At 38.2% G+C, this 26,982-nt stretch overlaps 1 protein-coding gene across 4 annotated transcripts in view; it reads left to right on the forward strand.

Annotated features, from left to right (window-relative positions):
* The window catches only part of LOC122808806 (alpha-2-macroglobulin-like), a 2,637,399-nt gene that overhangs the window by 1,116,469 nt on the left and 1,493,948 nt on the right, over nucleotides 1-26,982 (forward strand). The window lies entirely within an intron of this gene.

The following is a 26,982-nucleotide window of genomic DNA, read 5'->3' on the forward strand; positions in this document are numbered from 1 at the left end:
TTGAGAAATTTAACACAGTACAATAAAGCAACAGAGTCCACAGTATACTAGACAGCTTTGCTTATTCTTACTGCTATTATATAAAATATATCTGATGAACTGTACTGAAAATCAAAAAGTTTTCATTTCACCATTATATGCTGAAGTGAAAATAACATAGTTGTTTAATTTTCATCTTTGACGTACTTCTCTATGCAGGTTATTTGTATTTTACTTGTATCACAGCAAAGAAGGAGTTAGCAAATAAACAGAACTATACTGCTGTCTGTTTTAAATTCACAAAAAGAAATTACAAAAAAAAAAAAAAAAAGAATACCAGTGGTTGTAAATGACATCAGCGATTTTGATGCTACTGATGTATGCTGCCTTACTGTCAGAAATAAAAACTGCTAGTTCTAACACAAAACATTTTTTTACTTGATTTGGCAACTAAAAGTATATACTGCACAAGTTGTACTTCTTGCCCAGATATGACAAACCCAGGTATTCAAGAAATAAACATTCTTCAGCAGTTGCCTCACAAAAAAAAACAAAGATAGATACTTGATGCATCCTTTTCTGAACCTAAGACTAAATACTGGTGCCTATGTAAGGCTGAATGGTATGAGAAAACAAACAAGCATGGCCAGCCTTCCCAGACAAAAATCTTTAAACTACAATTGGATTCTTTAACAAAATAGGCTTTCAGAACGTTAATTCAGTAGCCTGTTTCATGTTTTTAAATAATCCTTTGATTTGCTAATTTATGGTCTTGCTTGTTCTTATGGAAAATGTATAAATGTTTGACAATGTTCAGAGGGGCCTTGGCTGGTATCTTCTTAGAGAAAGGCTGTTCTCAGCACTCATGATCACACCCCATAGCATCTTGCACCTGGGGGTGGCTGCCCCCTTTGCCTAACTCTAGCTATACTTCTGATGATTAGAAGGCAGCAGTGGATAAATAAATTAAAAAAATGCACCTTTCTCATAAAATTTCACCCCATCAAACAATTCTCTTACACATTTCCCCATCAACTGTCTCAAGGTTTTTAGCTTTTCTATCTCATGCCTGACTATACAAATGCCTAATAGTATTTATCGGTTACAGGTACATGTGACATAAGCCTCACTTTATTTTTGTCTCTTCTTGTGCTGCTTCTGTTGATCCCTCGGTATTGCTGATACCAAAGGTTGTCATAGATCACATCTCCTTAATTAGTTTAGTTACTTCTGATTTAATCGACCCTTTATTTATTTATCTTCTGGCTACCATGTCTCCTGGCAGTGATTATTATAGTGGTTATGCTCTAAGTTTTTTAAAGGTTTCTATGCATTCCCTTTGTAGTAAAGTTCTTTCACTTGGTACCAGTGGAATAATAATTATTGCTCTGCCCTTGGGCAAATGGAGGAGAAAACACTTTTTCTTCACTGCTTCTTTCTATGTGTACCACCTTCCTGTATTCTGCTTTTAGCTTCCTAGCTGTCATAGGCTACCTGTGAGACAAAATACATTGATCTCTGGATATAACAGCTTTCTTTGTTGAAATCAGAGGAAAACCTGCACAGCAAGTGTATTTGCACCAAGTCTTCCTAGATGTCTGCTTATTGTAGTTTTCCACCCCTCAATATGTATTAAGCCAGTTGTATATTAGCTGTGATATGAGTTTCAGACTATTGTTTTTTATCCCTGTTGTGGTCTATATGGCATCCTACTGATGATCTTTAGTCCCCTTTTTACTTTCTTTCTAGTTATCAAGTGATTTTCTGTTCCTTATGTTAAGTTCTGTGCTTCATAAGTCTGTTGTCTTTCTTTTGTTTATAAGCCTGCTTGATCTTTCTGTTGTTCTGCCTCTCAGGTAATTATATAATTTTTCATTCTCTGGTTGTTGTTGTGTCTTTCGGCTTTTCCCGGTTAGGGGTTGCCACAGTGGAACTCCGGTCCGCTAATGTCTCCACACAGAAGACGCTCTAGCTGAGAATCGAACAGGACAACGTCTTACTGTGAGGTGGCAACGCTACCGCAGCACCACCACCACCACAGTACAATTTTTCATTCTCTGGTAGTTAGCATATTTCTCCCTCATTTAGCTGTTGACCCAAACCCTTTTTATTCTGTCTCTTGTCTTTCAATGCATAATGTTTTCTACAAATCACTGTTTTACCAGTCCTATCTTCGGTTTGATTTGGCAAATACCCAAGTCTAGCATTATCTGTACCAAATGTATTATGATATCCTTCTTTGCTGTCACACTTATTCTTTGCCCTTCTCCCTGCCATCCCTCCCCAGCCACTACAACAATTCCATGACAACTGCTGTTATGTCACTATCAGAAAACAAAGCAAATCCAATTCAGTTGCTTCTTACTAGCTTCCAGGTTTTTGGAATCTCACTGGGCTGATTAAAGAAGCTTCCCAGTGATTTGTAGTATTTATTTTAAAACACAGCTGCCACTCCCATCCCGGCATACAAAGTGTAGGTTTAAATCTGCTTCATCATCCAGTTCTACATTCCCTGTTGCTTAGAATTGCCTTGAGGTAAGCACTCTACCCCGGCACTTCTTGAAGACCTTACTGTACTCATCCTGAGAGCAGTAGCATGTGCTACATTCTGCCCTCCCCTTTGGATATTATCTGGTCTATCTACTACTGTTTGACTAAAACGTATGCATGTGAGTGTACACAGTATGTGGAAGAAAGATGAGCAGATGTATGACTTTGTCCAACACTATCATCTCAATGTATTCTACATCATTGAAACCTGGGTAAATCACATATCAAGAGAAGGTAAGTTAGCCTTTCAAAATGTAATGTATTCAGGAGGGAGTGTTTTCATAAAAAGTATAGGAATTACCAGTGTTCAACATATTGATCACTGTTGCAGTAGCCTAAGTTATATGGGTCCAACCCATTGTGACTAGTTAACTTTCAAAGTTTAATGGCACTCTCTACACATTGCAACTCTCAAGAGCTCCAAAAAAGACAGACGGAGCACAAAATATCCAAGAGATTTTTTTGTTGCGAAAGAGTGCTGCGTGTGTAGGCCCTGTGGATCTGTCATTTGGTTAATGATTCTTCAAGGATGGACAAATAGACCCCAGTTGGGGAAAACCTTGCATTATATTTATTTTTATGATGAAAACTTGTATTTTTCTGACTAAATTATTGTGTTTAGCGAGGGCACTTGTGCTTTTTTTTGGGGGGGACTACAATTACATTCTAATGGATATTACATATAATGCTTATGTCAAATTTTCTGTGAAAAGTTTTGACTTTTATTTGAAGTTTTAGTCAGTACCGGAATATCTGTATATTGGGGCAGGATACTGTGCTTATGGAGGACTTTCATTTTTTTTACTTACCTCAGAGACACTTGTTCCCTATTTTGCCTTTTGACTCATTCATGCACTTTATCCTCTTTTAAGGTCTGTTTCTTGGCTTAACAATGGAGCACCCTATGTTTTCCATGGTTTTTCTTTTCCCCTGTCTGCAAGAAGAAGAATGTTGTCAGGGAGTCTTTGGGCATCAGGCCAACTCCAGTTTTTCTCAGCTACTGATTGCTGACTGCTATGCCGCTTGCTGGTCTTCAGACTACTCATCATCCCCCCAGTCTTCTTGATGCAGTAAATAGACTGTGGGATAGCTACATCCTCTACGGCTGTAGAGATGCCTTTGAAAGGCAAGGGAGAGGCAGTCTTGTCAGTCTCAGGGGAAGGGGCTGGTGAATGTATGTCACTTGGCTGGGATAAAGAGCCTGTTTCTGGATTACTATGCCTTCTAAGCATCTGTCATTTTCCAGGGATATTTTTGGTATGGTATATGGGGGTCTTTGTAGCTATAGGTCATTGTAGCTATAGGCCATTAATCTTATTATATTATACTGAGGGCTTCTGACTAGTAGTGTGTTTTGTAAGTTGAGCAGTAGCTTTCTTTTTATAGCATTATGTACAATGATACTAGCACTAAAACAGTTAAATAACTACTATAGTTGTGCATTTATATAATGATATTAAAATGAATCTCTGCATTATAAGCAAAGATACTAGCACTACCTGTTTATATATTGAAACTAGCTGCATAGCTCTCTTGAAGTATCATAATGGTTGCATACTGCTAAGTGTAGTGGGATTTTAGTAGGCTAGCTTAGGCACTAAATCTCTACCTCTAACCTGGCTCCCCTTGAACATTGCATTTATATTTGACTAATGAAGTGAGCTTTAAATAGCTTTCAAAACAGAGTTAGTTTGCAAGTTTTTTATATTTTGTTTGGTAGAATATTCCACGATACAGGGACATTTTTGTAGAAGGCTTCTTCTGTTTTATTTATATCTGTTTATAGGGAAAATACACTAATCAAAAATGAGCATTTGAAGACATAGTCTTGGTAAAAAAATCACAAGTTGTACAATAAAAGTGGAAAATGCAAAGAGAAAAAAGACTGCAAAAATACATACATGCATACATACATACATGCATACATAAAAAATAAATAAAATACAAAAAGACAATACAAAAAATACAATATTTACATATTTTGCTTGAATAAATCAAGTTCAACAGATGAAAAGCACAAAAAAACACCCTAATAAAATACTGGTGGATGTGTTAAACAATGGTCAGTACGTAGGAAAATAAACAAAATTGAAGAGTGAGGGAATAGGTGGCCAAGATGCTGTACTAAAGAGTGGATTAATTTGGAGTTTTCCCTGAGGGACTGAGGGAGGGACTGTCAGAGTGAAGAAGTAGCAGCTATGGAAAAGTCATGTCTGGTGGACTGTAGGGACTACCTTGTGAAGTAAGAAGCAGATTTTCACAAGTTACATAAATTGGAAAGATACTTTTTTGCATAGAGGTTAGTGGAGAGTAGGGTAGAGGTTTCATGGTGTAGCAGCTTAAATGGTTGGGTCTCAAGTAGGAGGTCAGATCTTGGTTTAATGGGACGTCATTTTGCTTTTTTCAAGTGTGAGGCAGTGGTGTTGTTGAGGAGGGAAGTTAATGATGAACACGCAAATTGAATTAGAGATGGTTTGGATTACAGAGCAATATTATTTCTAAGCTAATGAGATAATAGAAAGCCATACTCAAGCTGGAGTAGAAGAACTGCTTTACCAATAGCTGACCAGGTGGCATGGGGGAGAACAGATTTTTTTTTTTTATCTCAAAAAAAACCAGGGATCTTATTTTTGACATGTTTTTGAATATGACTGTGACAATTGAAGGACTGATTGAGTCACTGGCCTAGATTTTTGCAAGAGTTTGTGTATTCTATGATGAACTGATATAGGTCAGAAGTGATAAGTTTGCTCAGGCATTTAGTGTGTCTCTGGGGTTCCAAAAACACTGTTTTTTTGAAGGGTTTAAAAGTAGGTTGGGCTGGATTAGCCAGTGCTGAAGTTGATGCAGGTCAGACTGGAGTTGGAATTGGATTATCGAGTGGAAGGGACTTGATCTGCAGATGGCAATTTTGTCTCGGCAAAGGAGTAAAGGAAGTTAGGGAAAGTTGTAAGGCAATTTGTTAATGAAGATAAAGAACAGGAGCAGAGAAAGGCTACAGCCTTGTTGGGACCTTCAAAAAATGGGGCTGTGCCAGAGAACACTTTACTTATTTTGACTTTGAAGTGAATGTTTTAAAGAAATGTTTGAACTATAATAAGGAGTAGTTGCTAATCACAATTTCTACAAGGTCATTTAAGAAGATAGTGTGTTCAGTGAGGACAAAGACTTTTGTGACATAGATAAAAGGACACTAGTGATGACAACATTATCTCTATTTTGTGGGATGTCATCTTTGACTGTCATGCCAGCCTGAAAGCTGTGCTGCTTGTGGGGAAAGGCCATCGTACTGCTGGATGTATTGGGAAAGTTGAGTGTTGACCATTTTATTTGAGGATTTTTCCTACAGTTAGAAGAACAGAAATAGGCTGAAAGTGAGAACAGTAGCTACAGTGAGCTTGTTTTGGGAGTGGCTTAATAGTGGTAGTTTTCCAAATAGGTGGTGATGTTTCTAGTGAGGTAAAGGTTGAGAGGATGGATTAGGTACTTTATGTAGTAGTAGAGAAACAAGGGGAAAGGTTTATATATTATTAAGTGAAACCTCTGTATCTTTATATTTTGTCTGAAGTATAAGAAGAAATAAAGGATGGGTGTGAAAGTGACCTGAGAAAAGGGAGATTGGTAAATTCCTGAAGGAAGTTACTGAGCGTGAGTTTGCTTTTGTCATATTTCAGGACTTGTTTGTTCACTTCTTTCAATAACTGCTTTGGAATCATAACAGATGTGCTTGTTTGGATCTGTGTAGGGAGTATTTCTGTTTTCTAAAAGTAGGGAAGTGGGTGTGATTGTTGGTGGTGTGGTCTAATCTCAAATTAATCCATGCTTTGTCCTGATGTTTTAGTAGTTGTTTGAGATCTTCATCTAACCAGTTGGCACGTTATTGTTTTAACACTCATCTTATTTCAGGGAAAAAACTGTTCTTGTAGTTGTAGGAGAGCTTTGGGCAGGATGTTTGTGGCAGAATTTGGGTCATCTTCCTTGAGATTGTTGGACCAGGAGAATGAAATGTTTTAAACAAGAAACATCTTTATTAAATTATCACATATGACATAGGCAATCATACATTTATATACATGAAAACAAACCATATTGACATAATTTTAGTTGCAAACATTATACATCACAAACCATTTTTAAATAATTGTAGTTGCAAACATTATACATCACTTATAATCTGTTCAGTCATTGTCAGTCAAACTATTACATGAGTCATTCATATCCTACCTTGTTTTAAACCTCCTTCCTCCTCTGCATGTATTGTTCCCACAATTCCCATTTTTCCTATGTAATTTGTTCCTACCTTTCCTAAAGATCCTAATTCCAGTTGTTTTATCTCTGTTACTATATTCACTACTTTTAGCAAAGTTGGTTTAGATGTTGATTTCCCTTTTCTAGTAATTGCTTCTTTGGCAGTCACCATAATTAGACTCAGCATGGCCTTATTGCATCTAGACAATTCCAATTCTGCATCATAGCTCAAAAAATCATTTCTTTAATTACACTAATTTGCTCACCCAGTATCTCTGACAGAATAGCCTGCAGGGAATCTTTAAAGTCTGCCAGCTCATTACACTCCCAGAAATTTTGTTCCAAGTTGCCTCTTTCTTCTCCATCACAACTCCAACTTGAGGAAAAATTCTTTGGAGTCTACTTGGGGTATAAAAGTACCTATGTAAATATTTCCAAACTAAGCTCCTGAATCTTCTAGACTGTGTTGCGTATTTGGGAGACATACATATATTCCCCGCTGTTTCCTTGTGAATTGCTTATCCAATCTCTCTATCTAAATCTTTCTAATTTCTTGTAATTCATTCTTATAGTTATCGTGCAATATTTTGTACACTGTATGGGTGGGAGTGTGGCCTAATGGTTAAGGTGTTTGTCTTCCAAGCACAAGGTGCAGGGTTTGAGTCTCACAAGGGGTAACTGGCTAAACTTAAAATAGCTCGCAAGGGCAGTTAGCTTAGTACTAATATGTGAATGTAATAATTATTCCTTTTTTAACAACAGCTTCTGTTATAGATCCTACTAAAAGATCCTACTAAAAATCTAAGAGTGCTGGTTTTTCACTTATCATCCCCATTTCTTTCTCTTTGCCTATACTCTGATATCAATCGTTGACAGCGAAGGCAATCTTTAGCCTGCAGTCCAAATAAATTCTTGGCCTCTTCCTGTTCTATTACCTTCCACTCTCTATTTATTTTCTTCCAATACCTTGGTTTCTTTGCCAGTTTTCTACAATAAATTCCAGCCCCCTCTTGCCTATTATCTGTATCTATAATTGCAGTCATCCCTATCGGCAGAATCTCCTTTCCTCCATTCCCATGTTGGCTTAGTTCTTAGAATACTTTCTGCTACTTTATGGATATAATATTCTGCATCATTATTGTTTATTCTCCTTAAGGATCTGCATCCCAAATCCCAGTCTCGCCTTGCTTCTTGAGCTTCCCCAGTTTCATCATCATCTCTTTCTAATTTGTAGGTTGTATAGGTTTCTGCTTGTACTATGTGTATGTATAGGAGCCTTAACTGTGTGTGTGTGTGTGTGTGTGTGTGTGTGTGTGTGTGTGTGTGTGTGTGTGTGTGTGTGTGTGTGTGTGTGTGTGTGTCTTTTGGCTTTTCCCGGTCAGGGGTTGCCACAGCAGTACTCTGGTCCGCTAATGATTGGTAGTTGATTTTTATGTGCCGAGTTACCAGCCCTGATGCACAACCTTCAACGAAGGTACGCCTATTCATGCATGTCTCCACGCAGAAGATGCTCTAGCTGAGAATCGAACTGGACAGCGTCTGACTGTGAGGCAACAACGCTACCACAGCACCATACCCTTTCAAATTGGGGAATCCCAAACCACCTTCTTCAACTGCAAAATCAGCTTATCCCATTGACTGTTGCCATCTTCCCCTCTCAGATAAAATCCTTCAGCTCTTTATTAATTGCTATCCACAATTTCTCCTCTGGTTGATAAAAATATGCCAGATGTGTGCAGAAAACTAAAGAGACTAAAACATTTTAGTTGCTTGTATCTTGCTATCCATATCCATATAACAGAGCTTCCAATTTCTCAGTTTTTGTATTAACTTTTATTTAGTCTCTTCAGACATATCCTTTGTTGCCATGCCATAATCCTTTTAAATCCATACTCCAAGTTCTTCATTTTATCATGCCCTGATAAATATGGATATTGCTGAACCAATTTGTGTGTGGGTACATAATTTACAGCTATTGCCTTTGTTTTAGCTTCATTAATTTTGTATCCTGAAAAAAATCTGAAACTGCCCCAAAATGTTTTACAACACTGAAATATCCTTTTCCAGTTTTATCAGGTATAAAATAATAACATCTCCAAATAGAGCCAGCTTTTCTTGACTACCATAATACCAATTTTGTCCTTGAATTTCTTTTCTTTGTCAATCAGTGGTTCTAAATATAGTACAAATAACAAAGGGGAAAGATGACACTTCTGGTTCCTCTGCTCAGACAGAAATTATCTGAGAGGAATCACCCACTTTAATTTTCACCTCCTATCCCTCATGTATCTTCATGATCAACCTTATAATTTTTTATCAGGGAATGCAAGTACTTCAGTTGCCCTGCTCATAAACTCCTAGCTTACTCTATCAAATGTTTTTTCTACATGAAGACCTACCAGCAACAGTGGCATTTTCTTACATTCAGCTTCTCTCTGGAACATCAGTGTTCTGTTAATGTTGTCAAATGTCTGTCTCCCCTCCAAAAAACACATTGATGCATATCTATTAATTTGGCATCATATTTGACATTCTTTTAGCCATTATAGACATAAACCCTTCATGATCATGGTTTAGGATTTAAATGGGTCTGTATGAAGCTGGATTTGATGGGTCTTTACCCTCTTTAGGTATTACAGCTACCACCACTTTCATCCATGATGTTCGTGCTTCTTCTTCTCTTAAAATACTGTTGAATAAAACCTTCCAGATCATTATAATTTTTTCCTTCCTAGCTTCCAAACTTCCACAAGGGTACCATCTATTCCTGGGGACTTTCCTGTTGATTTGTTATAAATCACCATTTTTATCTCATCTCCTCCTATCTTAATAATTAGTAATTGAGCCCCATCTACCTCTAACCTTAGCATATTTAATTCTTCCAGAAACATTTCCATTTGTACCTTTTCTTGATCTCCATATTTCTCTACTTTATACAGACGTTCATAACATTTCTGAAATCTTTCTAGTACCGCTGCAGGATCTCTTGTTGTTTTCCTTGTTATAGTCTCCCTAAGCTTGGCAACAATCATTTATACTTTCTGTTGCCAGAGTCATTGCACTAAAAGGTTTTTTGCTCTGGCATTGTTATCAAAAACAGTTGCTTAATAGCAACCTTTCAAAACTCATGCATATTATTGAAATAATGCTTTATTTTTTGCTTAGCATTCTGCAATTGCTCCTCTTCTTGGTAAATGACATTCCCATTAACATATGTCAAGCTCTCTAAATAAATCTTGTTACCTCTTAATCATATTTCTCTTTCTTTTATTTTAAACTCCACTTTAATTTTATCCCATTCCCTAGCTAAATTTTCAGAAGAAATTTCTCTCTTCTCTCATAACTCCCAAATAATTTCCACAACCAGTTCCTTAAATTCCACTGTTTTCAACAGATGGGTGAAAAAGTGCCAGTGCTTCATTTTTATTTCATTATGTTGAGTTTTTATTTTAGTTATTATTGGCTCATAATCTGAAATAGTTATTGGATACATATCAAAACATTCAATTAAATGCACATGTTCTGGTGAAATGTAAGTTATTTCTAGCCTAGCACAGTTTTTTTTGTATCTTGGGGAATAGTAGGTAAATTCACTCTGAATTCCTATTACTGAATCTTTCATGCCAAATATTTTCATAAATTTCTTCAAAAATCTACACTCCTTTATTATATTTCCATCCTGGGCACTCAAGGCACATCTTCCCTGCTGCAAAGCAAGTTTCACTCCGCACCTATAAGTAATATTTACTGCTGATAATTATTGTTTCTCCCAAAATTCCCTTAAACTCCATTATAGCAGTTTTAGGTGGAATATAAATACATGCCAGTGTAATCTTTCTCCCTTGCCAGTAGCCCCTTTGCACTATATGTCTAAAATTATTATCTGTTTTAATCTCTTCTGTTACTATTAGAGCTCATCTTGCAATTAATATAAGTGCTGCTATTTTCCTTTGTCCCAGGTATTTCACTGAATAACCATCCTGAAAATCTTTCTTTACCAAATTCACGTTTACTTTTTTCCAAATGTGTCTCCTATAGCATAACTATTTTCAGTCTACATTTTTAAAATATAGTTTACTACTATTTCATTTTTGTATTTATCTCTAAGATCATTAAAATTTAAAGATAACATTGAAAGGGTCTTTATGTTAAAAAGTTATTATTCCCATCTTTTATTTATAACAGCTTCTTTGTTAAGTATCCAGTTCCAACTTTTGTGTTATATGCATGCACTAATGTTTGCAGGTTAACCTTTTATACAATTGACAAACAAAGTAACGAAGCTGGATACTGCTCAGATAAGAAAAATGATTTATTTCCAACAAACAAACAGTACGATATGAGCGCTTTCGGGCAGTTGCCCTTCATCAGATAAAAACTTTCCCAGTAAAACTTCTATTTAAAAAACAGTCGACCAATCAAAACTCAGTAAATTAAACACTGAGTTGGCTGAATCTAGATGGATCCTAGAGTTAACAGCACATAGGGATCCAGGTTTGAACGATGTAGTCCCCCTTAAGCCAACATTAAGCAAAAGGCGGGTTTTTTACTGAGTTTTGATTGGTCGACTGTTTTTTAAATAGAAGTTTTACTGGGAAAGTTTTTATCTGATGAAGGGCAACTGCCCGAAAGCGCTCATATCGTACTGTTTGTTTGTTGGAAATAAATCATTTTTCTTATCTGAGCAGTATCCAGCTTCGTTACTTTGTTTGTCTGCTGTGGATTTTTACGTTTGCTGGGTTTTGGCAGAGCAACACCCTTCATTCTTTGGCTTTTATACAATTGTTTCTTGTCATATCCATTGAGCCTACTGTATGCCACATCTTAAAAAGCTTATTGAAAGCCATCAAAAAATACACCCCAATGCACCCCAAAAATCTATTAACTTAATACGACTTAACACCCAAAACTATGTGGATGGGAGGGTGGCCTAATGGTTAAGGTGTTTGCCTTACAAACACAAGGTGCATGCTTTGAATCTCACAAGGGATAATTGGCTAGGCTTAAAATGGCTTGCAAGGGCTGTTAGCTTAGTACTAATCTATGAACGTATGTACATCTTCAAATATTGACGTTTTACCTTCCTAATAAGAACAATTGTCCCAAACTAATAGCTACACTGATAGACTTGGGTTAACCTAAAAGGAAGGTTATCCATGCTAAGACGCATGATACAGCCCATGCTTCTGCTTAGTGCTGTCAGATTTTGTCTTGTCTTTATTCATCACTCAGAATTAGTAAACATGTGAATGCTTTCAGAAAACATCATCTCCTAGCCATTGAAAGAAAGCCATTAAAGGAAAGAAATATTTAATTTTTATTGCTCTTTATCAGATTGTCTCCTTGGAGACATGAGAAACAAATACAGAGTTGCTTCTACAAATATGTATTTATTTGCTAATGGAGACATTTATTATATTCAATGTTCTGTTTTATTTATTTGCTTTATCTTACAATGTGTTACTAGATAAAGACAAGGGCTTTAATTCAGTCATTTCCCTATGCAAGAATGAGAAAGAGTGCATAATTTTTTATTGTATCATAGTCTTTTGACCAGACTTTTTTAACATTGCAGTGCCTACATTTCTTAAAACTGAACAAGGTGAAAGAGAAAAGAAAGAAAAACAGGGGCACCTGTTTACTTTTGTACCCCATTACACTTCAAAATAACTAAACTTTATTTTATAGCTTGCAGATATCATGCATTATGCAAATATTACTGTCAAGAACAAAATATTGTTTTACTTACAGTTAACTCTTTTTTTCTCTTCCCCTCTCCTAAGTGCTCCTCCAAACATTACTGACATGAAGTAGAGCATATGCTTTAGGGTCCCCTGCAAGTTTAACAAAGTCAAAAAGTTCAATATGTCCATACTATCCTTCTATTCATATGCTGCAGTATTTACTGATGCATCTGTCAGGAATGGTATATCCCACCCGTCACAACCTCAAGTTGACAGCATGGCTGCTTCAATTCCCCTGATTGCCAGGTTTCCCCACCTGTCATCTATGGTAAAACATATTCTACTATCTTCCCATAAAACTTCCACATGTAAGATATACAAGAGTAAATGGAATAGGTTTGTAATCCGGGTGACTGATAACCAGGTAGACCCCTTTTCTGCACTCATTCATTCTATACTAGAATTTATAGCAAAACTTTTTCATGAAGGTGCAGCTGCATCTGTTATTAAGGTCCAACTAGCAGAAATTTCAGATTATCATGAAGGAGAGAATGATTCCTCGTGTATGTCACACAAACTCTGCAGAGCCTTTTTGAAGGGAACAGAAATGATTAGACCCCCCCTATAAAAATCCAACTCCCCATTGGGATCTCGACTTCATTCTTAACAAATGTCATTCATTCCCCATTTGAACCTTCAGCAACATACAATTTAAAATCTTGTCTTGAAAAACACTTTTCTTGGTAGCTATCACCTCAGCTAGAAGAGTATCAGAACTGCAGGCTCTGTCATCCAAACATCCATATTTAATTTTTCATCAGGATAGTTTTTTTACGTACTGATCCTTCTTTCCTCCCAAAAGTTGTATTGGAAAGCAACCTAAACCAAACTATTGCGTTACCAATTTTCTTCCCTAATTACCAAAACAAAGGCGAATACTCACTACATCTTCTGGATGTGCATAGACAATTGCATTTTTACTTGCACAGAATTCAGGAAATCTGATCAACTTTTCATATCTTATTCTGAGACTAGAAAAGGTCTACTGGTCTCAAAAGTTATATTATCTAGATGGCTTGCCCTTTGTTTATCTCTTCCCTTTCCTGTTAAAGGATACCCCACCAGATCAGTCGCGACTTCAGCAGCCTTTCAAGCAAGGCTTTCATGGGACAGTGTCTGTACTGCAGCAACATGGGCTAAGCCACATACCTTTATTACTCATTACAAAGTGGATTTGGCCTCCAGTAGTAGGGCTTCCTTTGGTTCTATGGTTCTGAAGAATATTCTTCTGTGAGCCACCCATTAATTATGTTGCTTGGGGCAGGGTCAAATCAGTGAGAATAAAGGCAAGACTGATATAACACATAAAGAAGTTATGTTCTTACCATTACATTCCATGTGTGTTTTTCATCTCAACCTATATTCTCACAACCCTGCCCCCCATCCTCATCCTGGAAGACTAAGTGGACTATGGTTTCATGGATCTCTTTAGCCTCAGAGATTCTATTATTGTTTTTGGACTTTCTGTATTATTACAGAGTATAATTTCTGTCTGGGTGGGCAAACAAGTTCTGAGGAAGTACGGAAACTGCATTCTGGGTAGGGAAGAGGCCCATGAGCTATGCTGAAGACTTTGAGCTATTGGAAAGGCCGAGATTGATCCAGCACCTCGGATCCAACCCCATCAGTGAGAATAAACGTCAAGATGGACAAAACTCAATCAGAAAAACCTAGTAAACAAAAGCTAATCAGTTTCCTGTGTATCTGCAATATGGAAGGACAGTTGTGCAGTCAGCTTCCTCTAGGTCAAGCAGGTCTTCCCTGTTTTCTACCCCTTCCATTTGGCATGGTCATGATGGATACCATTCGCTGATGGGTGGGTCATTATGAAGGAAGGACAGAATGTTAACTCATCAAGAGGCTCACCTTCACATCAATATCTTGGAGACGAGGGTGGCCCTCCTAACATGCTGAGAGACTGTGATAGTGTGACAGTAGGCAATGTCCTAACAGCATTTTCTGTTAACAGTGCACATCCTGGTCAGACCAGTTTTCTAGTGGAGGTGTGCACTTGCTGCATCCTGATACCTTATGAGTGTCCCTTGAATCCCACAGTAGCACACAAAATGTTCAACTACTGAGACCAGCCTTTCTGTTACCTGTTCATTTCCCTAGCCAATACAAAATGCAGTAACTACTTTGCTTTCATCCCTTTACATGGGATGAGCCGGTCCCCCCTTGACTACCTCATCTACTTCATGCCTTTCTCTTTTGCTTTTCCCCCACTGTGAAGCCCCCACTCTGGGTCAGAATCAAAGAGCCTGAATCCTCACCACTGACACTGAAGAGGGACGTTTACTTGGAACAAAAATGGATGCACACAGTATTTCCAGATGCAGCTCTCAGCATCAAGCACAGTTTCCCCTTAAGAGCACACAGAGAATACACTCAGTCCAGGGGCTGGTTTTCTCTCTCTGTCCAGATCACCAATAAGACTCTCCACTAGCACAGCTATACAGTTGAGTCCTCAGCAGAGTTTCCAAGCCAAGTCCTCTACCACTCTGTCTGTGACATCAGTGCTTCATGTCCCCAGCTTCAAGCAGCCGACATACATAGTCTTGGAAATTTAATTTTCAAATACACACACGCGCGCATGCACACACACACACACACACACACACACACACACACACACACACACACACACACACACACAAACGCACACGCACACACGCACATACACACACACACACACACACACACACAAACACACCTGGGAAAGGCTATCACAGATTTACTAGCTATGCCCCCACCTGCCCAGACAATAAGGTAGTTACACTGCCACCAGACACTACAGAGCCCAATACTGTAAGGCTGTTATAAGCATACCCAATTACTGAGTGAAAGTAATATTAATACAAATGATAGTGTTTGGCCAATGCAGCAAGGCTTTCAGGAGTAGCCACAGAGTCACCAAATAGATATGAGTACTCTGACAGGTTAAAACCAATACCAGCCACAATGAAAAGTTTAAATATATTTAATAAGTAATAATTAAAATAACACAGATGAACAGATTCGTGCAGATACAGAAAAACAGTACTTAACTAATCTCACTATATTTTCCTGACTGATCTAAAAAATTACTATTACCTGGTTCATTTACTAGAGTAAGGTAAGATGAAGTAGGTAAAGGGTCCTTCCTTGTCATGTTCCAGAAACAGACTGCTATGAGACTTCAGTCTCAGCTAATATTAAAACATTATTTTTGTTGTGGATTACAGAATGACATCACCTACAACTGCTCATCTGACTTCTGGTTCCCATGCTACCCCCTTGGCTAGAAGCTGACATGATTAGGCACATATGTGCCAATAATACACACACATAGCACTTATTAAGATATGTTGCAGCCTCTGGAAGTCATAAAACCATAAGAACTCTTACAGAATAGCAATTAGTTCACCCTAAAAACAATACAGAAAGCTTCATAGTACACACTTTTTGAGAACTGTATGATACAATCTTTATGGCCTAAGCCAGGTAATTTAATTTCAAACTATTTTTCAAAGCTAACTGCAGCTGGATTGTGTTTAACCCCTTCTCTTCTAGTATCCTTTGTTACAATATATACATTTCAACAGTTACAGGAAGAAATATACATGTATTATTGTATCAAACAGGACATACTGTTGATACAACACAAGCAACTTTACAAATACATTTTCAACACAAGCATCTGTACAAATCAGTTTGGTATACAATTTACATATAATTCTTTACAAAATTCGAGCTAGGTGTGCTGACATATGTTACATATCCACTGCCGTACTTATCCTGGCATAGCTGGCAATACCTCACATTGTCACACCCACATGACAAAGTTTCTACAGGAAGCTTCTCTGTGCAAAGCCAAAGTTATTCTCATAGCACCTTTGAGAGTTTGGTTACCTGTGCTGTGACCTCACCTAGTACAACCTTCATGGTTGCTGGATCTTCATCCAGATCTCATGTCTCATACATTTATTTAGCGTCATCCAGGCATCAGTTCCATCAGACTATCTGCATGTTATCTCCAATTCCAGTGATGGTCAATAATCCTTCCCTTTCCAGCTGAGTAGTTCACATTCTGTTTGCTTCTCAGAAGCAGTCTACAAGTAAGCTATACAGGAGTAAGTGGAAAATGTTTGCCATATGGGCAGTAGACCAATGCCTAGACCCCATTTCAGGTGTCATACCCTGGATGTTGCAATTCATAGCCACTTTATTTGACATAGGTTCCAGTCACTAGTTCAACTGGCAGCTGTTTTACATTTTCAGCAAGATTTCAACACTACCTTTTAGAAGTCGCATTTCTCTTTAGACCTGCCATCAAAAATACCACTACTGTAACTATTTGAAATATCAGGGCCCATAAGAGCGAGTCCTGAAATACAGAGACTGAATGACCAAAAGAATGGATTTATATATAGTAAGTCTGAGATGCCATTTCTCAGAATATTCTCTTTTCTCCAAAGTATGGTGATCATGGAGTTGGTATATACAAGTTTGGGGTGTGTGAGGGGTGCAGGGGGGCTTGTCCTCTATGAAAAAAAGTTTAAAGGAGAAGTGTGATTTTTGAGATTTGGTCTTCTCCAGTGTTTTTGGTATTTTTTTCCCGGTTGTTGGCACTTGGCATTTTGAGTGTCAACATTTCAGTAGGGATCCTACCGCTCCCTCATGGGAATGAAAATTTTATGCTATAAGCTCTTACTCAATCCCTCTACAAACTCACTTCTAGCTTACTTTAAAGTACATTGGAAGACCTTTTAATAGCTGTTATTTCACAAGGAGATTATAAGAAGTTCAGCATCTTGCAAGCTACCATATCTTGTCTACAGTAAAGACAAAGTTTCTCAAAGACCAAACCATTCCTATGGTCCTAAAGTTGTTTCTGTGTCATCTTTAAACAAAACAATTTACCCACCAGTATTTTACTCTAAATATACTAATAAAAGAGGACATATTTTACATATTCTAGATGTTCACAAACAACTTCATTTTTCCTTTAGAGGGCAAATCCTTATGTAAAATACAAGTAACTTTCTGTACCCTTTTCTGCAGCAAGATTAAGTAATAAATTCTCCAAAGCAACTCTCTGTCCAGATGGTTATCTAACTGCATCTCATTCTTATATTCTAATAATAATTAAACCTTTGTCTCCAAACCAAAGGCACATTCCAAAAGATCAATTAATATTTCTATGTCATGTTTCAAAAATTCTTTTATAGATGACATTTATGCTGCAGCAGCATGGTCAAAAATTCAAACCTTTAGCAAATGCCATAAACTTGATATATTTTCAAGATCCAGGTCATCCTTCAAATCTGTCATCCTCAAGAGTATTCTTTCATGATGCCAGCAGGGAAGAAAATAGCTGGGGATTTTATCCCATCAGTTGCGGTGGGTGGAGGGAATAATATAGGATACAGATGTCATCATGTAGGTATCATAATGCTGGATCCGTATTGTCCCTCTCCATCCTTCTCAACAACCCTCCCTTCCAAATTGTCACTTTTCTTCATGTTCAGACCTGGTAGACCTAAACCCAAAGTATTTATCCCTTCTCAGTACTGTGGTGTCAGCAAACACAATCTCAAACTGAGGAGCAGTAAGGACCCATTGCATTGTGAGTGATGAGAGGAGAGGAGCTTGATCACTGAAGAAGCTCTAATCAGAAAACTTGCCAGCTGGATTCGCCACAATCCAACAGTCAAGGTAGATGGAGTGGAGCAATAAGGATCCATCATTATGGCAAGTACATATTTTTATTTTTCTGAGCATAGAGTGTAGTCAGATTCTTTTGTTATTGTCTTCATCATTATTACTGAAGCTGCCCTTAAGTCAGTGAACATTCTTTGATCTGCTTGTTAATTGGCTAGTTCCAGTGGTTACTGATATTACCTTTTTTTAATGGACAGCCAAATAGAAACCTGTTTCAGTTATAAATCTGCACTGTAGACATGCAGAATGTATGACAATTGTAGTTAAGCAGTCACAATTTGATTAATCTTAAATCTAGAACCTCAGTATTATAAGCCCTTTGAGAGTCACTGTACACAAAATAAAACTGAGGCCAGCCAAAAAGAAAAACAAGAATAAGAAGGTAAGACAGAGAAAGACAAAAAAGAGAGAGGGAGGGAACAAGGTACAGAAGGAAAGAATGACAGAATGAAAAGGAAGGAAATGTAATCTACACAAACCTACAGATCCAATAAGATCGCTTACTTAAAGCAACACAATTTATGTGCCTGTATTTAACTTTCATTTATTATAAGAAACAGCCATAAGCTATAGTTCAATTATTTATGGCATTCTGCCCAGAAATTATTCTAAACAAAGCTTTAATTACAAATAGATTAACAGCAAGATGCATAATATCAAGAATATTGCTAAAGTCACTTTTAATCAGTTTTATCTCAGGGTGATGAACTGTAGAGAAAACAATTCAAATGAAGTTCTATTGTATTAAAAATATGTATCTGGGTAATATAAAAGATAATGCAATGCAATAATATTCAACAGGTGGCTTTGTCATATAACACAGTTTTAAGTGCAGATGAAATGTAGTTAATTTGTTTGGTCAGTCAGTAAAATGAGTGCTGCTCTTTTTTTCTAGCAGACTTCAAAGAACAGGTCCCTATCAACATCTCGAATGCTGACAATATCGAATTTGATATTGTCGCATCGAGAATGCCGAAAGGGCAGAACGTCGAACGGGTAAACGGAAATCTTCGTACTGGGAGATTTCCGTTTACCTCAATGTAGTGCGGTCTCGGAGTTGGTATATTTAAGTAGGGGGGGTGTGGGGGGGGTGCAGCCCCAAGCCCCCCTGCTTACACCCTTTAGTTTTTTTTTTGTTTGTTCTTTTTTATTTTTTATCGGCATTTGAAAATGTAATAGGTCGATCATTTCAGTTCGACATTTAGTGATTTGACCTATTACATGTTCGAAATGCTGATATAGACCCCAAAGAACCATAGTATTCTTGATAAATGTACTTACCATACTACTTAACTGTCAATAATTTACTGGAATGTCCCTGAATTTGCCTTGCAGTTTTGCACCGTCCCTCATAACTTGTTTTTATTTTTCTGGTAAATCACTGAAGACAGCAATAAGCCAATAATGCTGAGCATTAGTCTCATACCTCTTCTTGTTCAAAATGCATGTTAATTTAAAACTTATGTGTTCTATTTACTTTTTAAGTGTATTAGAGTAATGTTTAAACATTATACCTGATTTTTGTGAATTTTTTCCCCATTATTTTTTATTTTTATCAAGAATTCTTGAGTAAAAAGATGAGAGGTATGGCATTCATTCTCAACAAATTCTTGAAGGCTCCAGACAGGCAGCCACAAAAACAGCTTCTTCCATGCAATGATGGACTGTTGCTGTTTTTCGTTATGCCGCCCATAACTCCTGACCCTGACTTGGCAGCATAGCTCATGGAATGTGACTGGACTGTCAGGATTAGCTGACAAGGAGCTTATTCTCATATCCCACTTCCATTTCAGGAGCCATACTGCCAAGCCACAAATAAAACAAAGTCATGTGACACAGGGGAAGGCGAGAAGTTGAATATACCTACCAAAGTGGTATAGTTGAGAAGGGAGCACAAATGGGTTGGGGGCTTTAGCTCGCCTAGCCTCTCTGGCAAATCTGCCAGTGCAGGTGGCTGACATTGTTGTTGCTCCTCATCTTTTGCCCTACCTAGTAGTTGTACCCGTAGGCCATGCAGTTGATTTTCATAATGACAGTGAGAGCTAGTATCCCTTGAACTGTCAGAGCCTGATAATTCTTTTGGGGCATCGTTGTACAAAGCCTGTTAGATTATTTTTTAGCATCTTTTTTTTTTTCAATTTACAAGGAAACAAACGATTATACACATGTTCTAGTTTCATGCATTAAACATATGTGTTTTCTTTTTCACAATTACCTTTCACTCTTACATTCTGTACATTGCTCAAATCCATCCTTCCCTAAAAATTTCACTCCTTCTCTTTCAGAAAACATTTCAGCATTTATAGTTTTCACAGATTCCTTTTATTTCAATATAATTTGTTCCCTCCCTTTTCCGGAGATCACACCTCCAATTATTTTATCGCCTTTACAGTGTTAAATAGTTTAGTTCTGCTTGACTTAGATTTTGATTTACATTTTCTAGTAATTGCTTTTATGGCAACCAGTAGCATTAAACTTAGCAAGACCTTAATTATTCAGATCCTGTGTCCTAGATGAAAGGAATCTTGTCCTTAGTTACAGTAATTTGCTCCCCCAACATTTCTGACAAAGTATTTTGCAAATAATTTTTAAAGTCTGTCAACTTGTTACATTCCCAGAAAAAAATGTTCTCATCACACCTCCTGCAATTGCTGAGAAAATGCTGAAGTTTGTTTGGCTATAAAATAATTATACAATCTCTTAAATACATAAATCCTAAATCTTCTGAACTTGGTTGTATACTCAGGAGACATAATAATGTCCTCTTACTGCCGCTTTGTATATTGCCTTTCCATTTTCTCTTTCCAATTTTTTCTAACCTCTTCTGATTTGATTCTTGTAGTTATCATGCAGTTTTTTTACATGCCGTATGAAGTATCCCTTTTTAACAGCATTTCCGTTCTAGACTCAATTAGAAACTCAGCCAAAGGTGATCATTCACATAGCACTTCCCTGTGTCTGTATTCCTTTCATATTTCCAATATTGTGTTATCAATCCTGTAGTCCAGACTTCCACTCGGCCTCATCCCACTCCACCACCTTTCCCTCCATAGGTATTTATTGCATAATACATTGCTTCTTTCACTAATTTTTCTCCAATAAATTCCAGCATCCTTTTAAATATTTTCTATGCTTCTGCTTGAGGTCATCCATATTGGTAAAATCTCGTTTCTCCATTTCAGTGTTTTAAGGTTATATTCTGCTACTTAGAAATGAAATATTCGGCATGGTTGTTGTTATTGTCATTACTTGGCTGCATCCAAAATCTTGCTCAATTCTTGTTTCTTGAACTCCTCCCTTGTTTCATAATCATGCCTTCCACCTTGATTTGTAAACTTTGTAACCTTAACTGAATAGCTCGAAAATATCCCTTTGAGTCAGGTAATTGTAGCCCCCTTTTTTCTACATGGAGAAAAAAATATTCCACTTAATTCTTCCTCCTCCAATCCCATATAAGTCCTTTAGCTCTTTATTAATGGTGGTCTGCAGCTTCTCCTCCTGTTGATAAAAACATGTCTGACTATAAACACTTTCACCTCTTGTATCTTGATATTCAATCCATATTCAAATTCTCAGTTTTATTGCCTTTTGTTTAGTCTTTCCCTGATATCCTGAGCTGCCATAATAGAATCCTTTTTAATCCGTACATAAGTACTTCACTTTATCATGTTCCAATAGATAATGGGCACTGCCGAACCAATTCTTGTGTGAGTACACAGTTTACTGTTATAACCTTTGTTTTAGCATCAGTTATTTTATAATCTGAAAGTACATTAAACCATTTCAAAATGTTCCACACCACTGAAATGTTGTTTTCTGGATCTGTTACACACATAATAATATCTACAAATAATGCTTTCTTTTCTTGATTGCCCTACCAGTTGTATCCTCAAATTTGTGAGTCCCTTTTTATCTTTGGCAGTAGCTCTAAGTGTAAGACAAATAGAAAAGAAACAGGACAGACTGCTAAGCTCTGTGATATCCTTTATAGCAATTTGTATGGGCATGTATGTAAGTACTGCTAAAAGGCATTGGAGCATTCCTCTTTCAAGGTTCTAATCTGTTTCTTTCAACAACTTCCTGAATTTTAGGAGGTTTTGGGACAGTATATTAGTCAGCAGTTTGAGCCGTATTCCGTTTCTACTTTCTTATTTACATGCTTTAGCCACCATAATATGTCTTATTAGATGCGCAAATTACTGAAAATACTCTACCCCTGTTAATGTATTAACCTTAATGCAATAGTTTCTCTGTTTTCCTACAAACTTAGTGTCGACTCTTAATGGATGACTTATCTGTAAGTCAATAGTTTACTTGTTTTCCTGCAGACTTACGGTATTTGTAGCTGATAACTTTGTTGTCACATTTCAAGTGCTTTCTTTAAAATGCTTTATTTCATTAACAGCCATTGCAGCCCTCAGCCCCTTTGCCTTATTTTATCTTTAATGTATTAGAGTCACCCTGTTTCAGCATATTTGCAGTGTTTAAACCTTTTATTGCTGGTCGCATTTCAAGTACGGCTGTAAATGCATTACTTCATGAACGGCCATATCTGCAGTGTTTAACCCCTGATGTTGTATTCACCTATAATACAATAGTCTCTGTTTTCTGCAGTTTCACAGTGTTAAACTGCTAATGTGTGTTATAGTATTCCAGTACTGCTTTATTGTACCTGTGCAACATAGTTTTTAAGTGCATATTGTTATTCTGTATTAGAAATATGTAGTGCTTTACCTATACCTGTGTTTCTACATATGCTTGATTCATACAGCTCCTTAAATCCCTCTCTAGTTCCCCTAACCTGATGCTGCATTTTTGAAGTCAATCCCTCCTGATGTTCTGCCTCCAACAGCACGGATTCTCCAGCATACTTCGGGGACATTTACATTTTAATAACAGTGCCTATTTCAATAAGAATTAGTATGTATTACTGTTTCTCTAATAAAATTGTAGTTAAACATCCACCCAACCCCAGCTGTTAATTTTGTTGGGTGCACCCTGCACTGAGATTACTCTTGGTTGCCTGTAAAGTTTTTTCTAGTTTATCCATTTCTGCCCCTCCACGATAACCATTAATTAATCTTTCCCCATTTGTTTGTTTTCCAAACTCCTCTTAAAAGTACTGTTTTTATCTTGCCAGCCCTAAACTACTCTGTCAGCACATTTTCCCCCAGATTACCTCTCTTAGACCATACTTGTTAGTCTTGCACATCGAGACAATCTCCATAGAACTAGCACATTTTTATTACTTACATATCACTCTTCTCTAGGCTGCTCTCCATACCCCAGTTCTATCCCCCCCACCTAGTCTGTTTACCTTTGGCCATCTTTACTCTTTCACTCTCACTTACCTTGTCACTAATCTTGGAGATAGTTTTTCTTCAGATACTTTTCCATCCTTATTTGGGACTAGGTACAACCCGCTCTGGGCCAACTCTGCTCCCCTACACTACCTCCATTCCCACCCACACCCATATTCATTATATTTATCCTGTCCTTGCCACTCCCACTTCCTCTCCTTACCACACCCACTTCCTCCCACACCCACCATATCACCCACCTTTATATTCACTTAACTTCCAATTATTTTCACCTTCTCCCATCTTATATAATTCCATTCTCATCACTTCTTTGTTTTACTTCCCACAATGTCTTCCCTGACCACATCCCTGAAGTACCTACTCCCTTTCACCATTGCTCTGCTCCTTTTCACTAACCTTACAGCACTAAGCCTATACTCCCCAACTTTTACCTTTAAGCTAACACTCCCACAATCGAATTCCAGGGAACACTCCTACTCCCACATCTCTCTTGACCTTATCCTATATCTCCTCAACTGTGCAGCAAACCCCTTATACTTACTACTAACTATACTTTACTCTACAATCACAACAGCTTGGTACAGCTTCCTCACCTGTTTCTCTCCATGCTGAAAGACTCTCTTCACAAATTTATTCTGGTCTTCTCCTCCCTTATACGTTCAGGAGACATCCACCCCATCCTAGGTTCCTCCTTCTCTAAATGCCTCCATTTAACCACTATTAACTTTCAAAACATCTGCAACGAAACCTCCAAGTTTCATGCTTGGCTAACCCAAAATAAAACACATATCTTAGCTGCTACTGAAATCTGGCTGAAATTAAACATCCAAGACGCTGAAGTCCTTCCTCATAATTTCAGTGTAATCAGGGCCGACAGACAACATAAAAAAGGAGTCTGTGTCGCCTTAATTTACCCTAATACCTTTAACATAGCCACCTTTCCAAATTCTGTTCCACACTTCCAAAATGCTGAGATCTTAATTTCTTTCCTTGACATTAGCATTTCCAAAAAACTCTGTATTATCGTCATTTATATTCCTCCAGGAAATAACATCCTTGTTCTAGAAGATAGTCTTTCCTGGATCTCCCAAACAATAGAAAATGAAACTATTATATTAGATAGATTATGTTGTCTGTCGGCCCTGGAAGTATACCCCTCATTGGTGAGATCAGACCATAAATTAATCTCACTGGAAATCCACATCTCGCCCCCACCCCCTGCACAAAAGACCACAGTGAAGAACTTCTCAAAAGCCAACTTCACACTTCTTAAGACTGAAGTGGTATCCTTCAAGGCCCCTGGGCCAGTGGAAACCACAACCCACACTGCTGAATCCTTTATAAATGCCTTCTACGGGCACCTTCAAGAATGCATGGATCACGCAATCCCAAATAAAACCAAGACCCATTCCCCCAAAGGCAGGTGCCCTGTCTGGTGGACCCCAGCCATTAACAAACTTTACAACAGGAGGAGGAAGCTTCTACATGACAGAGCAAAATCCCTAAAAGGGAAGGCATCTCTGATCAGTACTAGCAAAAAACTACGATCACTCATAAAATCATCCAAGGCCAACTTTGAGAGAAAAATCGCAAAAGACACAAAAGACAATCACAAGGCCTTCTTTAGCTATGTTAGAAACCTGGGTGGAAACTCCCAGATATGCTCAGAGTTAGTCCAAAATGACACAAAATACACTGAACCCACAGACATTGCCAATATTCTGGTAGACAGGTTCAGTGCAAATTTCTCCTCCCCCTCCCCCCCAAAAGGAGAAATATCTATCCCAGCAGAGTGTAGCCTCCCTAACATCTCAGATGCCCAGGTGAGAGCCGCCCTCTCCAAAGCTAAAAACACAGCATCAATGGGACCGGACGGTGTCCCGGGCTGTGTGCTACATGAACTCCAAGAGGAACTAAACCCGCACATAAGGCTGCTGTTTAATCTTAGCCTTACTACAGGATACATACCCAAAGAGTGGCGTACAGCAGCAGTGGTCCCACTCCACAAAGGCGGTGCTTCTATGGACCCTGGAAATTACTGCCCCATAAGCTTAATGAGCCTGGTCTGCAAAGCTATGGAAAGGATCATTATGGAACTTATAAACAAAGACATTGGAGACCTACAGACATTGGATCCTACCCAATTTGGCTTTGTCAAGGGCAGATTCTGCCTTTTGAACTTGGTCGACTTTTTTGAAACAGTCACTAAGGCCATTGATGAGGGTAAGGCAGTTCACACAACCTACCTTGACCTTGCAAAAGCCTTTGACACAATACCCCACTCGGGCATTATAGACAAACTCACCAGCTTAAATGTAAACCCATATGTCACAAGATGGGTTGCAAACTGGCTCAAGGACAGAACTACAGGGTCAGAGTTGCTGGAGCCATGTCAGACTCTGAGCCGGTCACAAGCGGTGTCCCACAGGGCTCAGTCCTGGGACCCCTCTTGTTCGGCATTTATTTTTCCGAGGTGCAGGCAAACATAGGAGGATTGTGGCTGACAAAGTTCACAGATGACTGCAAACTGGGCGCCATAATTGATACTCCAGCGGACACAAGCATCCTTCAGAGAGGCCTCATAGAAACGGATAATTGGTGCCAGAGCCATGGCCTTAAGCTGAACGCCAAAAAATGTATAGTCATACCCTTTGGGAAAAACAAGGTGCCCACAAATTACCACATAGGTGGTAATACATTAAGTACGGAAGAGGTAATCAGGGACCTAGGGACCCAAGTTGACAGTAACCTCTCATTTGACACTCACATTGCCAAAGGGGTTAGGAAGACCTTCTATATTGCCCACCTTATCATGAAGGGATTCACATCTAGATCAAGAGAGGTCATTGTGCCCCTGTACTCTTCTCTTATCAGGCCCATGATTGAGTACAATGCCCCATTTGGGATGTATCTTACCCGACACCTGCAGCAGTTGGAAAGACCCCAAAAGTTCCTCACCAAGAGGAGAAAAGGTCTCAAACATATGTCATATGCTGCCCGGCTGAAGAAACTCCAGCTCTATTCAGTTGCATACCGCCTACTCAGAGGTGATCTATGCCTGACGTACAAGGCCATGTCCAATCCGGAATTAATCGACATGCTCTACCTCAGAAAATCCAAATCCATCAGAGCCACGAGAGCAAGAGATTTGAACCTCAACACAGAAATAAATAGGACGTGCTGGAGGGACAGATTCATAACCCAGATGCTCCCTACACTCTGGAACAGAATCCCAGTCCATGTTAGGCAGAGCCCCTCACTAACTCTCTTCAAGAGAAATCTTGACGAGTGGATGGGAGATCATAGGTCCCGGGGGTCATCTCTGTGTCACTACTAGACAGAGGCACAGTAAACTAAACCCTAAATGGGCATAGTATTCTCATCCTAAGGGGTGGTGAAAGCCACACACACTCTGGCTAGGCTTATAAATGCCCTAG

Source organism: Protopterus annectens, chromosome 8.part0 (genome assembly GCF_019279795.1).
Source record: "Protopterus annectens isolate FY-2018-M chromosome 8.part0, PAN1.0, whole genome shotgun sequence".
In the NCBI taxonomy this organism is placed as follows: domain Eukaryota; kingdom Metazoa; phylum Chordata; order Ceratodontiformes; family Protopteridae; genus Protopterus; species Protopterus annectens.